The sequence below is a fragment of the Ovis canadensis genome, chromosome X (assembly GCF_042477335.2).
Source record: "Ovis canadensis isolate MfBH-ARS-UI-01 breed Bighorn chromosome X, ARS-UI_OviCan_v2, whole genome shotgun sequence".
Lineage (NCBI taxonomy): Eukaryota > Metazoa > Chordata > Mammalia > Artiodactyla > Bovidae > Ovis > Ovis canadensis.
The window spans coordinates 11,112,289-11,131,214 of record NC_091727.1 but is presented as its reverse complement, the minus strand read 5'-3'; the positions used below and the strand labels follow the sequence as shown (position 1 = coordinate 11,131,214).

The following is an 18,926-nucleotide window of genomic DNA, read 5'->3' as shown; positions in this document are numbered from 1 at the left end:
ATATATGTTTTTCTGTTCTTACACCCACTCCAGTGAATTCTTGCTTCTAACTCTACCACTACAGATTTGCTAAATGAATTGCTGTTCTTCTTTAAATACCTCCTTCATGTTTCCACTTTATACTTTTTCTTAGGCTGCTGGGAATGTCTTCCTCCATCTTACAAATCCAAACGTGACCACATCCTTCAAGGCCTAAGTCAAATTTATAATCTCCTGGAACACTTTCTTATCTCAGCTAGATGATGTCCTTCACTCTTCAACTATTTCATTTGCAACACTTAATACTCTACCCACATATTATAGTTTTATGTACACATCTTCTCCCTGATTAGACCCAGTCAGTAAACCGCAACTTATGGACAAAATCTGGTCTATTGCACATGTTGTAAATAAAGTTTTGCTGTAGTAGAGCCATGCTCACTATTTTACAGCCATATTTTCTATGGCTGCTTTGCCCGATAATGTCAGAGTTGAGTAGTTGCAACAAACTGTCCCTCAAACCCTTATATATTTCCCACTTGGCTCCTCACAACAAGTTGTTTGATCCTGTATCACTATAAGCTTTTGGAATGAACTATAGAAACCATATCTGATTTATTTTTTTTTTTAATCTTCACAAGACCTAGAGTATTGCCCTATATATAGCAGTAACATCATAAATATTTTAAGAGTTTTCTGTTTATAAGGAATTAACAGTGTCTGCTTATGTATATCTGGAGAAGGCAATGGCACCCCACTCCAGTACTCTTGCCTGGAAAATCCCATGGACGGAGGAGCCTGGTGGGCTGCAGTCACTGAGCGACTTCACTTTCATTTTTCACTTTCATGCGTTGGAGAAGGAAATGGCAACCCACTCCGTGTTCTTGCCAGGAGAATCCCAGGGACGGGGGAGCCTGATGGGCTGCCGTCTATGGGGTCGCACAGAGTCAGACATGACTGAAGCGACTTAGCAGCAGCAGCAGAAGCTTATGTATATCAATTATCCCATCCAATTTCTCATTTACTCATCAAGACAGCTTCCTGACACAGAAAAAGTAGGTCTCATTATCTACATTTTACACCATGAGAAATTGAGGCACAAAGAGCCTTATGCCTATGGTCACAGCTAGCAAAGAGAGTTGCAAAACCGGGTCATAAACCCAGATCTTCTCATCTCTGACTCTGAGCTACCTTATTCCGCCTCTCTGTGCTTTCCTGCTTTCCTCTAAATTGACCTACAATGGTGAAGGAACCCCAAATAAGACTTGTGTTGTTTTTCAGTCACTCAGTCGTGTTCAACTCTTTGCAGTCCTATACACTGTGCCTGCCAGGCTCCTCTGTCCATGGGATTTCTCAGGCAAAAATACCGGAGTAGGTTGCCATTTCCTTCTCCAGGGGATCTTCCCGACCCAGGGATCGAACCCACTTCTTCCTCATTGGCAGGGAGATTCTTTACCACTGAGCCACCAGGGAAGCCCATGTATCTACTGAGTAAATTAATAATCATGTCTCAGGTAACTCATGTTCATTTTTAACAGAATTGCAACTACTTTTATGAAAGAAAGTGAAGTCGCTCAGTCGTGTCCGACTCTGTGACCACATGGACTGTAGCCTACCAGGCTCCTCCATCCATGGGATTTTCCAGGCAAGAGTACTGGAGTGGGTTGCCATTTCCTTCTCCAGAGGATCTTCCCAACCCAGGGATCAAACCCAGGTTTCCCACATTGTAAGCAAGACACTTTACCGTCTGAGCCACCAGGGAAGTCCATATATCTACTGAGTAAATTAATAATCATGTCTCAGGTAACTCATGTTCATTTTTAACAGAATTGCAACTATTTTTATGAAAGCTAGTCATTTAAAGTATTTTTATGCTTCTAAATTAAAAATTTATTTAAAAATTAAGTTTAGAGAATTCTCTGGCAGTCCAGTGGTTAGGAGTTTTTGCTCTCAGTGGTGAGGGCCCAGGTTCAATCCCTAGCTGGGGAACTAAGATCCCACAAGCCACAGTCCCCACCCTGCTCAAATTAATAGATAATAATAATTAAAAACTTAATATATAAAAAAAACTTTACAGAAAATAATTCCCCCAATTTTTTTTTTTCCCAAAACTTCAGAAGACAGAGGAAATGTACATTTCCTACACTGGTCACACTGCCTCTCCCTGCTCTGTTTGTCCTCCTTACAAAGTCAGTTTCTCTTTTCCATTCCATTTCTTAAAGCTATTGACTTCAAAATAGTACCTATCAGATTTAGCCATAAACAAGAATCATATGCCCCACTGGTATGTTCAGTCTGCACAGGCCAAGTTTATCTAATTCAAATCCATTATCTGTTCAGTAACACCTCCTTACTATTCAGTATTGATTGTTTACATATCCAATATGAAACACTGGAAGAAAAGCAGAGTGGCGAGAATACAGGACATTTGTTTTATGTCTTCCTGTAAAAACTGTCTGACTTTACTCTGAATATATTAAACACTAGACTCATGAATTTTTAAATAGTATGTGTAATGTCTTTGCACTTATATTAGATAACTGCATTGTTTTTTATACACAAATAGGATTCTTTAAAGAAATACCCCCTTCTCTGAAATGGGTCACATTCTTTATAGTTATAGAGTACCTACTTATTTCTGCCCAGTAAGAAAAAACGGGTTCCTTTTGAGCCTCTTTGAGGTGTTAGAGTCAGCTTAAATTATGCATGCAATTTAATGCAAATGAAAGGTTTCAATATAGGAAGGTAGTTCTCTGAGCTGGAGGCTATCCTATTGGCAAAATATATACCATCAAGTATATATTCAACTCTCTGTGGACAACCAATACATGTTTGTAGACTAAAAAAAAAAAAAACACAACACTTTAAAAAAAAAGCAAAAATATTTTTAAAACTACTGTAATAAGGGCTATTAGAATGTCTATAAACTCAGAAACATGTGTCTAATACAGATGTGACCTCCTTTCTTGGTTCATCACCGTAAAGACCACTGGGCTGGCTGGGGACCCCAAGATTTTAATTCTTATTACACAGAGTTACTCTGTTGTCTTGTTTTCATTTGCTTTTGTACCCTATCTTTGGGTATTTGTTTATTTTTACTCTGCCTTCTGAGAATGACTTCAAGCAGCCTCCAAAGGCACATATATATTTGAGATTAAAATGTGTTTTGAAAAGATGAAGCATCTCTCACTCTGTGTGACATGCTACACTACATGAACCAAAAAGACTAGAAGCGTATTGTGAAGTCAAACTGGGCTCACCAAAGCCTCTGTCCCCAGAGTTCTGATGTCAGCAATGACAGATAATGGAGCCAGATTCCCTGCAATTGAATCCTGGTTCTGAACTCGGTTCTGCACTGCCATGCCATGTGATTTTAGCCAAGTGTCCTCTGCACTCGAGGCCTGTTTCCTCAGGCTGAAGTAAGGGATATTAAAATAACATCCACCTTAATTTAAACAAAGTGTTGGAACAGTCGCTGGCACAAAGAAAATCTCACCATGCCATCAAGAAGGAGTATTAGTACTACTCATAGTAATGTTTCAGCATCGGCCTGGCAAACAGTGATTCAAAAGTAATCTCTCTTAGTCAGGATAAGCTACGTGAGTTGTTTTTGTTTTTGTTTTGACACCATCTCCATTTCCTGTTTCCTTCTCGGTATATTTCTCCTTCCTCTTGTCAATGGTGAGTATCCTCACCATCCTAGTGCTCTTCAGGGGGAGGGTCCCATACTGTGGTCACTGACAAGCCACGCTTTACCCTTGGAAGACTGTCACCAATCCATACTCAGAATTTAAGAGTATCATAGATTTTAGGTATACCCTTAAGGGCATATTACTATCATGTAAAGGAGGATATAGAAAATTGAGTGGCTTTTAACCTTGCTAAAAGCCTTCTCTTGGCATGATGAGTAACAGTGTGCTGCAAATCTGCCACTACTTCTGTCTCTTGATTCCAAACACACTGGTTAACCAGTGGGCTCCAAAGGAGAGAAGGCAGCATTGTGTGAATGAAGGAGCTGAGGGAAGGTACAGAGAGCATTCTGGACTACAGCATTGTCAGGGAAAAGCACCGGGAAGGCACATTCAAGGGGATTCTGGGTTTGGGAAATTCTGGCAGGGACCTTGTCTGAAAGGCTCTGGCATGAGAGCAACTGCGTCTTGAGGAAGCAATGAGAAGTAGAGAAACAGGAGATGCCAATTGTCCTGGATATCTATTGCTGCATAAAGGGTGACTTCAAAATTCAGTAGTTTAAAATAATGACAATCATTTATTTCGCTTCTGAATCTGTAAGGTGAGCAGGACTCAGCAGGAAGGATTGTCTCTGAACCACATAGTGGCAGCTGGGCAGTTCTACTGAAGCTGGGGAATCCATCTCCAACACAGCTCATTCATATGGCTGAACTCGGCGTCAGTAGTAATCTGGGCTTGGTCCTCTCCATGTGAGCTTTTTCACAGAGATGTTTAGGCTTCCTCAAAGCATGGAGGCTGGGTCCCAAGAACGAGTGTTCCAAAAGACAGGAAATAGAAGTTTCATGTCTTTTAAGGTTCAGGCCCAGAAACCGGCACAGCAACATGCCACTGTAGCCTACCAGTTAAACCATCACCAAGCTTACTCAGGTACAAGCGGAAAGGATGCAGACTCATCCTCCAGTGAGAGGTGTGTCAAATAGTTTGTGGCCATCTTAACTTGCCACACTCAATGGTTTGAAGTAGACTAAGATTTACATAGCCTCTCTCTCTGCTCCTTCTCCATCACGTCAGCAAAGGAGAGGAGCTGCAGTTGGCTACTTCATAATGATGTAGCCCTTTCTCTAGCCTCAAGATCACAGAAACCCTTTAGCCTTTGAGTTGGCATGTATTAGAATCCCTTCCTTTTGGGGGTGCCGATACCTCTTTGCAAAATCTACTTCTTGCTGTCTTAAAATTGGTCTTTGTCTCACTAAGCCAGATTAAACTGTAAAAGCAAAATGTTACAGCTATGGGGATGGAGGGAGAGATGCAATTAAATGTACAGTGTTCCCCTCAGGGGATCCTGGGCCTTACTGGCCACTAGGTGACTTTGAATTTTTGATATGTTTCAAATGATGACATTCTCAACTATATATTTACAGATAGAACTTAATCACAGATAATACTTGCTTTTTTGATGGCTTTTCTGGTAGTAAAACTATCCACATGACATTTATTTAGTCCAAGGCAATGGAAACACGTTAAAAGTCCTTGTAAGAAAACCCTGAATTTAAAGATATCAGAGAAATCTTGTTTTCAGCTATTTCTGCTTCAATATAGATCGTATCTATTAAATGCTTCTGTTATTAAGTGAAAAAGTGTATATACCTAAGCCCAAGGGCTATTTTGCTAAGAGCCAATTTCCATTATGAGATTTTATAATGGGCTTAAAGAGCAAATGTTCAATATATGATAAAATTAGCTTTTTTAAATCCTAGATTTGATGGGTTCAGAAAATCAAAAGAGTCAGGATTCTCAAATAAAGCTAAAAGATAAAGCTGATTTATATGTAGGGACCGAGAGTGGTGACTCCTGTGAGAAGTCTGCCTTTGTCTGGAAGAGAGGCAAGGGGGGTCATTGTACCAAGGCTATTTCTTCTAACAGACTGAAAATTTTCTTATAAAGCTCTGGTTCTTAAATTTTACCCAAAGGGAAAAAGGAAGCATGAGAGAGTTTAATGACTAATGATTTCTTCTCTAAAAATAAATCCCACTTTTAAATGTGGCAGCCTGGGAGGAGACAGACTTGTTCCCACAAGCATGGAGGTAGGAGGCTTGAGTAATAGGGTCATAAGCCACCTTTTCCCCACTCGGCACCAGCCACAGAGTTTTCTGTCACACTTCTGGGAAGCCTCCCAAGTCAGAGTTGCTTCAGGATGGGCACAGTGAAGCCATCATTTCACATCAGACCTAAAGGCATATCAATTCTTCTCTCGGCAGAGCTCAGAAGGATGACATAATGCATTTAGTGAAGGCTCACATGTCTCTTAAAAGATGATTCATCAGGATAAAAACTAGGACAATAAAATTCTACAGAATGGCTCTGCATCTCTAGGTACTTTGGGATTAAACTAAACATGAGAAATAAAATGGACTCTGTCTAGACTGGAAAAAAAAAATATATATATATATATAGTGGTAAAATAAAAAGAACCAAGCAAATGATTAGCTTGTCACAAGTTCTTTGTCAAGCTGAAGTTCAAATATAAACTGTCAACCCAAGATGGTGTGTCCATGATTTAGGCCATTGCTAGTCAAAGTGTGGTCCATGAGACCGGCAGCATTAGCATCACCTGACGTGTTAGAAATGCAAATTCTGAGGCTCCATCCCAGACCTACAGACCCAGAATCTGTGGCAATGGGGGCCAGCAATCTGTGTTTTACTAGCCCTCCAGATGGTTCTTAAGCATGCTAGTGTGCAACAAGCCCCAACTCAGACTGCAGAGAGAGGAAAAATGACAAAATACACATTTGGTTGACTCTCAAGAATGCATAATAAAAATGAGGCATAATTCATGTGTTATTTAGGTACTTGGGAAATTGCCTAAAGTTTGATAGGATTTGAGTAAATGCTAATAGATGAAACTTGACAAGTTCACAAATCATTTACTAAAATCACTCATCCCGAAATTACTAAAGGTGTATTCCACACTTCAGTAAACAGTGATGTAAGTTATGTATGGGGCTTAAGGATCTAAATAGTACAAGGAAGAAGTCAGGCAGAGTGCTGGGGCCAGCAGAACATGGTCTTGCCCCCTGGACAGAGGAACACCTGGGCCCAGTACAAAGGTCAAGAGGCTAGGCTGGGATGGACAGAACATGTTCCCCTGGCAGGGCGAGGCAGCAGGGCCAGAGAGTCCACACGGATATAAGCGGGCAGGTGTAGATCACGGGCAGCAAGCAGAAACACAATCAGAAGCTTGAAATCTAACCTATTCCAATTTGGTTAAATTTTTAAGTGGTTCAACACCAAGGTGATAAACAATATAAGGGTTAGGGGGTCTGAATCCAAGCCTGCCTTGGGGAGATAGGGGAAGGAGAGACAGGACAGATTCATGACTGGAACCTCAGATACGTTAATTATGTTAGGAACCTATGTGCCTGAAACACCCACACTCAGACCTTTGTCTGCAACCTGACATCAGGTGTAGTTTTTAATAATTGTACATTTTATGTTAATGATGCATGTTTGTGTGATGATGGGTAGATAGAACAGGCACAGGGAGAGGAACCAGTGAGAGGAACCAGGTGACAAATGGAGACGGAAACCAACAGCTCCTCAGTAGAATCTCAATATGTATTTGTCGAACTGAATGAAATGGATGAGAATACACACACCAGGTTCTAAGTAAGCTGTGACAGATCACTTCCCTTAGTCCAGTGACTGTCTCTGTTAATCCTATCCTATCCCTATTTTACAGATTAAGAAACCAAGGTTGACACAAGCTAAAGCAAATCAGTCCTTTCAGATCTCAGGCCCTCTTCCACTGTCTCGGGCTACAACAGGTAGGAGGAATGTCAACGGGTAACCCAGCTCAATGCTGCTGCTGCTCCTGGGCCATCACAGTTTGGGTTTTTGAGTTTGAGTTCCTGGAATAGGTGGGGGTGGGGGGGTTGATAAGAGTAACTTAAAGTCAAAGTAGCTTCTAGAATAGTTAGTAGACACCTACTCAGTCCCTGCTTATTTTACTATAACTCTACCCAGTATTATCTCAGGGCCTGGGTCTTTGGGAAAGAAGTTCCAATCCACACCTTCTCTGTTAGTGGGACTACTGAAATACATGATTACCATGGCAACTTTGTAGATAGATATTATGTCAGTGTGTCTTTATGTTCCAAATCCCACCTCCCAAAGCTTGAGAAACTCATGCACAAAGGACTTAGTCTTGCATTCCCAATGCCTAATACAATAAGATAGACAGTAATTTCTTAGTAGCGGTCTGTTGAATGAATGCATGAATCTAGACTTAACCCCACAGGGGATTCCTTCTCATTTCCAAGGGATTGTTCTCACTCATTTATTGAGCATCTACTGTGTACAATGCACAATTCCAGGAAGTGGGGGATACAACAATGAACATCAACAAAGGTTCAGATTAAGGTCTTAAAAACTGGGAATGAGGTAGAGAGGAATAAGAAGGTACTAAGACTACTTCTGACTTACAACACTGCTTAACTTAACTTGGCTTTTCTGTTATATACTTGCTTTAAATGAGTCCATCGCATTGTCATGTGATTAGATGGACAATTCTAAGAGAAACGCTACTGAGTTTCTCAGAATTGCTGACTTGATACACAACCAAACCCTCCTGCCTATGAACAAACTGAAGAAGATAACAGATTCCCATACCCACATGAGCATAAGCAGGCAGGCTATTAATTCTGTGTATCAGTCATGCCACATAAAGGGGAGTGAGGGGCCCACAAACTCACTGGAGATCCAGAAAGTTAATTAAAACACATTCTTCATTGTCTAAAATTTGGGTAATAAATGCTCTACAAAATGCACTGAGAAGGAAGTCCAATGCTCTGAGGCTGCATTTTGCATCTTCCTTTCTAGTACTGAACAGGTCTCTGAGGAGCCACCTAATCCTGAGTTTAACATGGAAATTTGTATGTCAATGGATGTTCCACAGGCCCCTGGAAAGAGGAACAGCTACAAATACTATTTACTCCCTAATTCTATTTACTCCCTAATTCTAGTTACACACAGACATTATATGCATGGTGCACTCCAGATTATATTTTCTGAAAGCCCAGGTGTTTCTTCTAGTCTGCCAAGAATGGCAAGTCAATCTTCATTCAAAACTAATCAGTTCAGTCACTCAGTCGTATCTGACTATTTGAGACCCCATGGACTGCAGCACGCCAGGCTTCCCTGTCCATCACCAACTCCAGAAGCCTACTCCAACTCACATCCATCAAGTCGGTGATGCCATCCAACCATCTCATTCTCTGTCATCCCCTTCTCCTCCTGCCTTCAATCTTTTCCAGCATCATGGTCTTTTCAAATGAGTCAGCTCTTCGCATCAGGGGCCAAAGGATTGGAGTTTCAGCTTCAGGATCAGTCCTTCCAATGAATATTCAGGACTGATTTCCTTTAGGATGGACTGGTTGGATCTCCTTGCAGTCCAAGGGACTCTCAAGAGTCTTCTCCAACACCACAGTTCAAAAGCATCAATTCTTCAGCCCTCAGCTTTCTTTACAGTGCAACTCTCACATCCATACATGACCACTGGAAAAACTATAGCTTTGACTAGATGGACCTTTGTTGGCAAAGTAATGTCTCTGCTTTTCAATATGCTATCTAGGTTGGTCATAACTTTCCTTCCAAGGAGGAAGCATCTTCTAATTTCATGGCTGCAATCACCATCTGCAGTGATTTTGGAGCCCAGAAAAATAAAGTCAGCCACTGTTTCCACTGTTTCCCCATCTATTTCCCATGAAGTGATGGGACCAGATGCCATGATCTTCATTTTCTGAATGTTGAGCTTTAAGCCAACTTTTTCACTCTCCTCTTTCACTTTCATCAAGAGGCTCTTTAGTTCTTCTTCCCTTTCTGCCATAAGGGTGGTGTCATCTGCATATCTGAGATTATTGATATTTCTCCCGGCAATCTTGATTCCAGCTTGTGCTTCCTCCAGCCCAGCGTTTCTCATGATGTAGTCTGCATATACATTAAGTAAGCAGGGTGACAATATACAGCCTTGACGTACTCCTTTTCCTATTTGGAACCCGTCTGTTGTTCCATATCCATTTCTAACTGTTGCTTCCTGACCTGCATACAGGTTTCTCAAGAGGCAGGTCAGGTGGTCTGGTATTCCCATCTCTTGAAGAATTTTCCACAGTGTATTGTGATCCACACAGTCAAAGGCTTTGGCATAGTTAATAAAGCAGAAATAGATGTTTTTCTGGAACTCTTTTGCTTTTTCCATGATCAATTGGATGTTAGCAATTTGATCTCTGGTTCCTCTGCCTTTTCTAAATCCAGCTTGAACATCTGGAAGTTCACAGTTCATGTATTGCTAAAGCCTGGCTTGGAGAATTTTGAGCATTACTTTACTAGCATGTGAGATGAGTACAATTGTGCAGTAGTTTGAGCATTCTTTGGCATTGCCTTTCTTTGGGATTGGAATGAAAACTGACCTTTTCCAGTCCTGTAGCCACTGCTGAATTTTCCAAATTTGCTGGAATATTGAGTGCAGCACTTTCACAGTATCATCTTTGAGGATTTGAAATAGCTCAACTGGAATTCCATTACTTCCACTAACTTTGTTCATCATGATGCTTCCTAAGGCCCATTTGACTTCACATTCCAAGATGTCTGGCTCTAGGTGAGTGATCACATCATCGTGGTTATCTGGGTCATGAAGATCTTTTTTGAAGAATGGATGCTTTTGAACTGTGGTGTTGGAGAAGATTCTTGAGAGTCCCTTGGACTACAAGGAAATCCCACCAGTCCATCCTAAAGGAAATCAGTCCTGAATATTCATTGGAAGGACTGATGCTGAAGCTGAAACTCCAATACTTTGGCCACCTGATGCGAAGAACTGACTCACTGGAAAAGACCCTGATGCTGGGAAAGATTGTAGGCAGGAGGAAAAGGAGACAACAGAGGATAAGATGGTTGGATGGCATCACTGACTCGATGAACATGAGTTTGAGCAAGCTCTGGGAGTTGGTGATGGACAGGGAAGCCTAGCATGCTGCAGTCCATGGGGTCACAAAGAGTCAGACATGACCGAGCAACTGAACTGAACTGAAGTGCCTTTTATTAGGCTCTTACTGGACCTTATCTTTATTTCTCCTGTAATTCTAACCAGTGTTCTCGGCATATTTTACAATAAGAATTGAAATCCAAATATACTTTATTGGGTTTTTTTGTCACCTTATCTCCATGTAACTCAAAATCTTCACAGATACTTTCACAGCTCTAGTCTATGCCAAACTAATGGGAGAAAAATAATCCAAACTTGCATCAAAACCTACAGAAAAGATTTTATGTGGTTGGAGCAGAGGGAGGGCAGAGCATAGATGGTAAAAGAACTGAAGTAGGTAAGATAAAAAGTAAAGTGGGTTTTTAAAACTATCATTGGAACGTACGATTTGGCATAATTCAGAAGTAATAAATCTGAGGAGGCATATAATTTTATCACTTCAAGCTTAAGTCTCAAACACGGACCTTTTAAATGCCAGTAAAAGTTAAGATCTTTTTCTCAAAAAGTAGAGCATTCAAAGCACAGAACATCTTTTCAGTATGTGCTCTGAGTGTTGACAAGGAAAGGCTCATCTTTACCACTTTCTGAATATCACTGATGGGCTCCAAAGACAGACATAGCCATCAGCGGCGTGCACAGATGCTCATAACCATTTGAAGAAGAGGTTTTTAGTTGGTGGGGCTGGTGTGCTCCATTTGCTAATTGCTTCCTCTGTAATCTCCCATTCAGACTCGCTTTCTGCCTTTCTAGTCCCTGATGTGATCAGCAGCGGGGGGCACAGATCCAGTTCCCAAGAGACTGTTACAGGTGCACACGGCACTCTGCCTGTGCAAACTCATCTTGCCAGTGGTGAATTTGTCAGTGACTTCCGTAACGTGCCCCATCAGGTTTCAAATAGGCTTTAATGACCTCTTGAGGCTGCAATACACCCGATGTTATTTGTCTCCATGTACATTCTTTTGTCAGGGGCTAAAATAAAACATTTATTCAACTTGAAAGTTTTCTGATCTAATTGTTAGTATTTCTACATTCATTTATGGCGTTGGGCCATTTCCACTTCTTGAGTTTCTTTAGAACACTTGTATCAAAACCTACAGAAAAGATTTTATGTGGTTGGAGCGGAGGGAGGGCAGAGCAGAGATGGTAAAAGAACTGAAGTACGTAAGATAAAAAGTAAAGTGGGTTTTTAAAACTATCATTGGCACGTACGATTTGGTGTAATTCACAAGTAATAAATCTGAGGAGGCATATAATTTTCTTCCTTGAGTTTCTTTAGAACACTTACCATATAAGCCAAACTATTCAGTTTTGTTCTGGCACAGCTAGTGATGTCTTAATTGCTTTTGGATTGAGTGGCAGGCCACGGACAAATACGGCGCCTCTCAAGGGAACCTTGAGGACAAGGGTAGAGGTAGGCTATGGGCACCCTGGATAAAGTGATGTGCTAGGTGGGGTAGTTCCGCAGATAACCATCTTCCAAGGCCTCCCCAAGAAGCAGCAGGCAGAAGCGCTTTCTCCATGAGATCCTTATACACCAGCAGTCAGATAATCAACTGTTATTTACTGTATGTCACACAGACAGATGAAATTACAGAGACTCATAGCCCATCTAGATAAGGACCCTGAGCCATCCCTACACTAAAAAACCAAAGCGGATTTCTCTTTTTTATTAAAAAGAGAAAAAGACATCTTCCCAGACAAATGGAAAAGCACTAGTCAACTAGTTCTTTTAAGTGACTGTGCAGCTGTTCCCAATGCAAGCTGTTCAGAAAGACAAGATGTTTCCTAAAGAAGCATTCAGAGTTTGCATAACTTTTCATGAATCCTAAGAAATGAAAGTTTTGGAGGTAGGATATGTCAAGCTGACAAAACAATCATTTCTCCTCTGAGCATGAGCAATCACATTTTCTATGATATAGATACAATGTATGGATTTACCACAAAAAGGCTTTAAATTTTAAAGGTGCCCTTTTATGGCAGAACTTTAAAAAACAAGATTTTAGATGACAATTAGGCAGAAAAGACTATATTATCATAGTCAAGATTTCAGTACAAGGTTAATACACGTGGTCACCAAATTGGACTTGCCATCCCAGACCGCTCATCTTTGTTCCAGCCCCAGACTCTGAGCTACAGAGAGCCACCTGGATGTCCTGCTCTCACCTCAAATCTGAAAAGGCCCAAAGGGAAAACTCTTCATTTTCTTATTAACGATAAGAAATACAAAATACCCATACAAAAACAGCAATGAAAACAAAACAAAGAAAATGTTTGGTTCTGCTTCCCTAGTTTCCAATTCCTTCTAAAGATCCCACCATTATCATAGCTTCATTCAGTCAACACATGCAAGGGAGATCTAGATGCATAAGCCACATGGCCAGCCTCTAGAGCACAGCATTAAAATGTGTCATAATTTTTGTGACAAAATTATGCATAAAGTATCAGGGAATGAAGATTAGCAGCATCCAGCAGAAGGTCAGAAGATCCTTTGAGAGAAGACAACACTTAGGTCAAGACTGAAAGGAGAGGAGGGCATTCCTGGAATAGGTATGAAAGGAACAGGTATGAAAAGGAAGCATAAAATTTCATGGTGAATTGCAAATAAGTCAGTGGAATTACGGGCTTCCCAGGTTGCACTAGTGGTAAAAAACCCGCCTGTCAATGCAGGTAGATGTAAGAGATGCGGGTTCAATCCCTGGGTCGGAGAGATTCCCCTGGAGGAGGGAATGGCAACCCACTCCAGTATTCTTGCCTGGAGAATTCCATGGACAGAGGAGCCTGGCAGGCTATGGTCCATGGGGTCGCAAAGAGTCAGACATGACTGAAGTGACTTAGCACACATGCACAGTGGAATCAGAAGGCAAGACAGATGCAGGAACCTAGCAGCACAAGGACCGAAATGCGAGCAGACCATGAAGAACTCTATCTACTAATAAGTTTGACCTTTACACCAGTAGGGAATCACTTGAATGACTTGTCCAGATCCATTTAAACAAATTATACCAGTTTTGAAAGTTTGGATTATTGCTCAGAAAATATTTAAAAAATAAAAAATAAAATAAAATAAAATAAATAAAAAAATAAAGAAAAAAAAAATGAACCTCCCTTCCACTTGGAGTATATATGTCCCTGCCCCATTGACTTGGTTTTTGTCGTGTATCTTACTTTGAACAAAGGGATACAACTCTAACAGAAGCTTGAAGTACACTTTGCCCTATGATGGCCAGGTGAAGAGCATACTCTAGGAAGCCTCTATCCCCTGAGCTTGGGCCATGGGATCCACGTTGTAGACATGAAGCCTGGGATTCAAAGCCTGGGCCGTGGACTCCGAAACATGGAACCAAGCACCACCAAGTTGCAGCCTGAAAAAGAGTCACATTAGCCAATCCAAAGACTTACGAGCAAGAGAAAGAAATGTTTTTTAGTTGGTGGTGGTGTAGTTGCTGTGTCTGACTCTTTGTGACTACATGGACTATAGCCCACCAGACTCCTCTGTCCATGGGATTTTCCAAACAAGAATACTGGAGTGGGGTGCCATTTCCTTCTCCAGGAGATCTTCTCGACCCAAGGATCAAACCTGCATCTCTTGCTTGGCAGGTGGACTCTTTCCAACTGAGCCACCTGGGAAGCCCCAAATGCTTTTAGTTACAGACCACTAAATTTGCGAATGTTACACAGCATTACTGCAGCAATAGATAACACATGCATGTCGGGAAATATGACAAATTTTACCTTGTATTTAACCTTCTACTCCTTCCAAATCCAAAATATCAAGGTGATATTTTTACAGTCCCTCGTTAGAATTGTATTACTGGAACAGCATCCAAATCAATATTTCTGAATCTGGATGCATGCAGTTCCCATGCATCCTGAAGCCTAGTCTAGACTACTTTTCTTAACCACCTTCATATCATATCTCATGTCAAAATCTGCAAGACTTCCCATTACACAGCCTTACAGCTTCAAAAGCAGATGTTTCCAAACACTACCAAGTAGTTTAATCCCATCACTGTTTGTACCCCAAAGTAATCTTTCATGCCATATTTTTGTTCAGGCAGAACTTCTCCCCCTCAGCCTCATTTAGAATATTCACTATTTCTTTTCAACTCATCTACAAAGCTTCATTTTATGCCACCTTTCTTCCATGTAGTAATCACCCTTCCCAGACTTAAGAGTTGCAAGGACTACACATTTCTATGACATTTTTAGTCTATATTCCAGGAGACTTTGTCAAGCAGTGACTTTGTATATATGTGTATCTTACTTTCCCAAGTACCTTGAAATCTCCTAGAAAGCCAGAACTACATAAAATTCTACTACATTTTCTTGACCCCCTGCCAAACTCTTTGCAGAATGGCTGGACACAATAGGCAACAGAAATTTGTTTGATACCCTAAAATAAGTTTTCACTTGTTCAATACACATTGATTAAGCCCCTACTCATGTACCAGGCATTATGATATGTGATGGCTGAAGAAAGATGAACAAGCCATCACCTATGGCCTTAAAAGCTTTACAATTTACAGCAACAACAAATATACAAAAGGAAGCCTCACTGTTTCCCTCTGAAGGAATCTTGTTTCATTTGTTGTATATATTTTAACTGTTTATACCTATTGCCAGACTAAAAGGATTAAAGAGGAGCATGACAGCTGCACTTGCTGAAGTCACAGTCATGTCTTACCCAGAGAATTTTCCTGACCTAATTGCCACCACTTTGGGAACATGATTGTCAATCCCCACTTATTTTCTCACAAAGGCAGTGAGGAGGAGCCAAAAGTTCATCTGGGAGGGAATCTTCTGCTAAAGCACACTATTTATAGTCTTCCAGTTTACCAAACAAGTCTCCCTTCTCCCCCCGCCCCGCCTCCTAACCCCGGTCTTCTGACAAAGATGTAGCAACTTCCCTAATTTATCTAAGAGTCAGTGTATCACATTACAGAATCAATGAACTAATTAATGGAATTGTATTTTCTAGGTATACACTCTGCTTTTTTTTCTTTTTATAAATGGAGATTCAGTACCTACATAACTGCATCTTTATAGCTGGCACATTTGGGGTAAAATTTAAAGTCCTGTTATTGATTATGAACTAGAACTCAATAACAGAAGTTTAAAGTAAAATTGCCAAAAGATTCTGAAAAATAGTCTTGATGCATTTACCAAAGGTGAAATTTAACTGAGGACCACTTCCAGCCTTCAGTATGTCAGCCACATTAAAAAAAAGCTTTTCATTGAAGTACACTTGATTTACAGTATTGTGTTAGTTTCAGGTGTATAGCAAAATGAATCAGTTATACATATACACATATCTACTCGTTTTTAAGATCATTTTCCCATATGGGCCATTACAGAGTATTGAGCAGAGTTCCTTGTTCTTATCAGTTATCTATTTTATTTATAGTAGAGTATGTATGTCAATCCCAATCTCCCAACTCATCCCTCCCCGCCTTATCCCCTGGTAACCAAATGTTTGTTTTCTACATCTGTGATTCTGCTTCTGTTTTGTTAACTCACTTCATTTATACCCTTTTTTAGATTCCACATATGAGTGATATCATATGATATTTGTCTTTATCTGACTTATTTCACTTGGTATGACAATCTCTAGGTCCATCCATGTTGCTGCGAATGGCATTATTTTGTTCCTTTTTATGGCTGAGTAATATTTCACTGTAAACATCTTTATTCATTTCTCTGTTTATGGACGTTTAGGTTACTTCTGTGTCCTGGCTATTGTGAATAGTTGTCAACCACATTTCAGCAAACATTCAGAGTTGCAGTGTTGGACATTTCAGATGCAATTTGATACTAACTATGAGAGTGGATATTTAACCACATAAGTCAAAAATTTTACCTACATGTTTATTAGTCCAAGACCATGAAGGTCCCTGGCTATGACAGATGCCAAATCAGAAAAGGAGATGACATCACCGTTGGGTAAAAGCCTTCTAAGGACCAAGAAGGATAACTACATTAATTTGTGGTGACACAGTGAGATTTTAATAAAGTACTAAGTTTCTCTTTTTTAATTATTTTTTATTGAAGGATAATTGCTTTACAGAATTTTGCTGTTTTCTGTCCAACTTCAACATGAATAAGCCATAGGTATACATATATCCCCTCCCTTTTGAAACTCCCTCCCATCTCCTGCCCCATCCCACCCCTCTTGGTTGATACACAGCCCCCATTTGAGTTCCTGAGCCATACAGCAAATTCCCGTTGGCTATCTATTTTACATATGCTAATGTAAGTTTCCATGTTACTCTTTCCATACATTGCACCCTCTCCTCCCCTCTCCCCATGTCCATAAGTCTATTCTCTATGTCTGTTTCTCCATTGTTGCCCTGTAAATAAATTCTTCAGTACCATTTTTCTAGATTCTGTATATATGCATTAGAATACAGTATTTATCTTTCTCTTTCTGACTCACTTCACTCTGTATAATAGGTTCTAGGTTCATCCACCTCATTAGAACTTACTCAAATGTGCTCCTTTTTATGGCTGAGTATTAGTCCATTGTGTATGTACCACAACTGCTTTATCCATTCATCTGTTGATGGACATCTAGGTTGCCTCCATGTTCTAGCTATTGTAAATAGTGCTGCAGTGAACAATGTGTCCCTTTCAATTTTGGTTTCCTCAGGGTATATGCCTAGGAGTGGGATTGCTGGGTTATATAGTGGTTTTATTTCTGGATTTTAAAGGAATCTCCATACGTCTTCCATAGTGGCTATATCAATTTACATCCCCACCAACAGTACAAGAGTGTTCCCTTTTGTCCACACCCTCTCCAGCATTTACGGTTTGCAGATTTTTGATGAGGGCTATTCTGACTGGTGTGAGGTGATATCTCATTGTAGTTCTGATTTGTATTTCTCTAATAATTAGCAATGTTGAACATCTTCTCATGTGTTTGTTAGCCATCTGTGTGTCTTCTTTGGAGAAAAACGTCTGTTTAGGTCTTTTTTCCCAGTTTCTGATTGGGTTGTTTGTTTTTCTGGTATTGAATTGAATAAGCTGCTTGTATATTTTGGAAATTAATCCTTTGTCAGTTGTTTCCTTTGGTATTATTTTCTCCCATTCTGGGGGTTGTCTTTTCACCTTGCTTATAGTTTCCTTTGCTGTGCAAAATCTTTTATGTTTAATCAGGTCCCACTTGTTTACTTTTGTTTTTATTTCCATTACTCTAGGAGGTGGGTCATAGAGGAGCTTGCTTTGATTTGTGTCACTGAGAGTTCTGCCTATGTTTTACTCTAAGAGTTATATAAAAAATATGGAACACTTCACAAATTTGTGTGTCATCCTTGGGCAGGGGCCATGCTAATCTTCTCTGTATCGTTCCAATTTTAGTATATGTGCCTCCAAAGAGAGGACTAAGTTTCTCTTAATACTTCAAATAACTGCATGTTTAAAGATCTAACTGGTGAAAGAGCATACAAGAATTCATTGTCTTCAATTCTCAATCTTTCAATTTGAAGGAGCATTTTCCAAAAAAAGTAGACTATTTGGTGGGGAAAAAAACCCGAGATGTTTAAGACAACTCTATTTACAGCTCCCTGGCAACTAAAATGGGAAACCTAAGAAAATAAAGATAGCAGGACCCAGGCAAGAGTGGGAAAGTTTGGGATGACAAAATTAAATTTCTCTGGGACCTCTTCCAGTCTGATCTGTGACTTAAAAAAAAAAATGTGTTACAGTATGCCACTGCAAAGAAACAGATGTCAGAAAATCCAAATTTGAGCAGAAGTGGTGCTTCAGAGTACCACACTATAGTGTGACATTCTTGATGATCATCTTTGATCTTCAGTTACTTTAGAAAGACTCTTCTAAACTCTTAATTAAACCCAACCTTCTTTGTAAAGAACTATTATTTAGCAGTGAGAAACATTTCAGAACAAAGGAAAAATACATAATCTTAGGGGGAAGAAAAGGTCCAAAGACCACATGTTCAATCTGTTCTGAGAGAAAAGGGAGAGCTGTTTCAAGTATTTTGGAGTGTTAAGTGGAAAAGGGACTGGGAAAAAAGGATTTTTTTAAAGTGATACCAGTATTTCAAATTATTCTGGGCTGACTTCAGAGCAGACATATGGCATTAAACATGCAAGAATGAAAAGAAAGAACACAGACAGAAAACTGGAATGAAGGACTAAGCATAGAGCTTCCTACAGAATTGATATCTTTTAGAAGTCTATGACCTAAATGTAAACTTTAGGTTGCC

The 18,926-nt window shown here is 40.1% G+C and overlaps 1 non-coding gene across 1 annotated transcript; it reads right to left on the bottom strand.

Annotated features, from left to right (window-relative positions):
• Positions 1 to 17,975: 17,975 nt before the first annotated feature.
• Positions 17,976 to 18,082, bottom strand: LOC138931301 (U6 spliceosomal RNA). Its single transcript, XR_011446543.1, has one exon. It is a non-coding gene; the product is annotated as a U6 spliceosomal RNA (small nuclear RNA).
• Between the last annotated feature and the right edge of the window lie 844 nt (positions 18,083 to 18,926).